Consider the following 3583-nt stretch of genomic DNA (forward strand, 5'->3'; position numbering starts at 1 on the left):
TTCATAGTATCTGAGATATGGACTTGACCACCAAAACTTAACCTTGTTCACTGATCCATGAAATGAGGTCAAGGTCAAGTGAAAACTGTCTGACGGACATGAGAACCTTACAAGGTACGCACATACCAAATATAGTTATTCTATTACGTATACATGTATTAAGAGAGAATTTAGCATTACAAAAAATCTGAACTTTTTTCACGTAGTCACTGAACCATAACAATGATGACAATGACATTGGTCATGTGACTGACGGAAACTTCGTTACATAAGGCATTCATATACAAAGTATGAAGCATCCAGGTCTGCCACCTAAAATATAATATCCCTATGTCGAGCTTTATGCGACAAAAGTCGCAGGCTCGACAAAAAATAGACGTAATTTAAAACAATATGTAATACAGCAACAAACGCAACCACTGAATTACAGGCTCCTGACTTAGGACAGACACATAAATACAAAATATGCCTTTCTGAAGAATTTGATTTCTTGTTTATTCTTTACAATTGTAAAAGCTCTGTGCGTCCATTATTTCTGCTACCTTGTCGTGATGTTGTCAGTATCTGTTTGAAACTTTAAATAAAATAGGCAACACAAGCCATATAGAATGCTGACACTGATGGTTATACAGTAAAAATAAGGATAAGCAAGACATCCCGAGGAACTAGCAAATTGTAAAATAGTAATGATACTCCAGACAACTTCAAACAAAATGCATTAAACCATGATTTTATGTTGGCACCGACATAAGTTGTAATGGAAAATTTACACAATTTGAAAAACTAGTTCATTCAGAAGGTATATAACATAAGATTTCGATTGCACTCGAAAGAAAAAATACTATGTGAATTCAAGAAATCATAAAACCAAGTGAATGTTATTGCACAAGCAACACAAACAGTAAACCAACATATTTGTCTGAAAATAACCATGAAAGATGGACAAACTTTAATATGAAATTAAATACACGTCTAGACAAGAACTGAATGGACCTGCTGTAAGAAACCTGTGTGATTTATTTTAAAATAATTAAAGTTAATCTAATAGAAGTTAAGCAAACAAATATCAGCCAATTAGTCAAAATGAATAACGTTTGAATTATTTAACTTCTGTATGAATTCACTTTAAAGTTTTGATTTAACTGGTCACGAATACTTTAACCCACATTTATTTTTTGGTCATAAAGCCCTTCAACTGTTTCGGTTCTTATACATCGTTGCCTTTCAAATATTCGATTTTTGTGAGTTTCCTGATGAAGGCAAATACTGAAATGCGCTTCCTATGCACAACTTTTATAACCTGTTGTCTTTAATTTAAGTTCACCTCGCACTTTGGGCCAATAAGCTTTTCTCATTACTTTTACACAAATCTTCTCCGCTGAAACTACTGGATCAAACTTAACTTAACTTGGCGGAAATCATTATTGTGGTATCTAAAATATGCCCAATGACCCCCTTACCAAACAAGCTGGCCGATATGGCTAAAATAATGCATAGGGGTGGACACTGAACAACAGAGTTTGCCAAGAACCTGCCCAATAGACCCTTTTAGTTCTGATATTGCTTAATAACAGAAACTGCTGTGATAGGACTTTAACAAGAACATACCCAGTAGACCTTGATCATAAGTTATGGTGTAGACTGTATGTCAGGAACTGCTGTAATTTGAATTAAACAAGAATCAACCAAGTAGACCTTGATAATAAGTCAGGGTGTAGACTGAATAATAGGAACTGCTGTAATATGATTTAAACAAGAACCAACCCAGTAGATCTTGATCAATAGCCATTGTGTAGACTGAATAATAGGAACTGCTGCAATATGATTTATACAAGAACAAACCCAGTAGATCTTGATCAGTAGATATTGTGTAGATTGAATAACAGGAACTGCTTTAATATGATCGAAACAAAAACAAGATTCTACCAAGTAGACCTTGATAATTAGTCATGGTCTGGACTGAACAAGGAGTTATGAATTAAACAAGGACATATAAAGAAGAGTATGCTCATTAATATCTTGTTCATTCATCACTATTACTTTATAGAAACTGTTGTGATAGGAGAAAATAAGAGCATACCTAGGCAACCTTGAGCATTGGTCATGGTGAAGACTCTTTATCACCATAAGTCATGGTGTGGACTAAACAAGTTACAACAGGAACTGATGTTTATAAGAGGATAAGAGTTAAACAAGATCTTTTGAAGTTGACTTTAACAAGAACCAACCCAGTAAACTTAGATCATAAGTCATGGTGTATCCTGTATAACAGCAACTGCTGTAATATGATTTATGATAAACAAGAACCAACCCAGTAGACCTTGATCATAAGTCATGTGTAGACTGAATAACAAGAATTGCTGTAGTATGAATTAAACAAGAACCAACCCAGTAGACCTTGATAATAAGTCATGATGTAGACTGAATAACAAGAATTGCTGTAGTATGATTTACAGTATGATAAACAAGAACCAACCCAGTAGACCTTGATAATAAGTCATGTGTAGACTGAATAAGAAGAATTGCTGTAGTATGATTAACCGTATGATAAACAAGAACCAACCCAGTAGACCTTGATAATAAGTCATGTGTAGACTGAATAACAAGAATTGCTGTGATAGGACTTGAACAAGAACCAACCCAGTAAACCTTGATCATAAGTCATAGTGTATCCTGTATAACAGCAACTGCTGTAATATGATTTATGATAAACAAGAACCAACCCAGTAGACCTCGATAATAAGTCATGTGTAGACTGAATAACAAGAATTGCGGCGATAGGACTTGAACAAGAACCAACCCAGTAAACCTTGATCATAAGTCATAGTGTATCCTGTATAACAGCAACTGCTGTAATATGATTTATGATTAACAAGAACCAACCCAGTAGACCTTGATAATAAGTCATGTTTAGACTGAATAACAAGAATTGCTGCGATAGGACTTTAACAAGAATCGACCACGTAAACTTTGATCATAAGTCATAGTGTATCCTGTATAACAGCAACTGCTGTAATATGATTTATGATAAACAAGAACCAACCCAGTAGACCTTGATAATAAGTCATGTTTAGACTGAATAACAAGAATTGCTGTAATATGAATTAAACAAGAACCAACCCAGTAGACCTTGATAATAAGTCATGTTTAGACTGAATAACAAGAATTGCTGTAATATGAATTAAACAAGAACCAACCCAGTAGACCTTGATAATAAGTCATGATGTAGACTGTATGACAGGAATCGCAGTGATAGAAGTTTAACAAGAACCAACCCAGTAGACCTTGCTCATAGGTCTGGGCATTTCTCATGAAAATATACACAGCAGAAAAAAAAATCACCAAAAATAATGCCAATGATTCAAAATTAAAATTAAATACTCCTGCCTTCTGAGGATGAGAATATTGTAAGATACCAAAGATTGTTTCAGGTATCAGTTTTCCAATGACATCTGAAACAAGAGATATCCATATATAAATTTTCACTGATATCTCAACAAAGAGATATTACTTGCTTTTAAATATTATACAAACTATGCTGCATATCCCAGAATTTATAAATGCACCAATGAAAGTTGTAAAG

Source organism: Mytilus trossulus, chromosome 1 (genome assembly GCF_036588685.1).
Source record: "Mytilus trossulus isolate FHL-02 chromosome 1, PNRI_Mtr1.1.1.hap1, whole genome shotgun sequence".
In the NCBI taxonomy this organism is placed as follows: Eukaryota; Metazoa; Mollusca; class Bivalvia; order Mytilida; family Mytilidae; genus Mytilus; species Mytilus trossulus.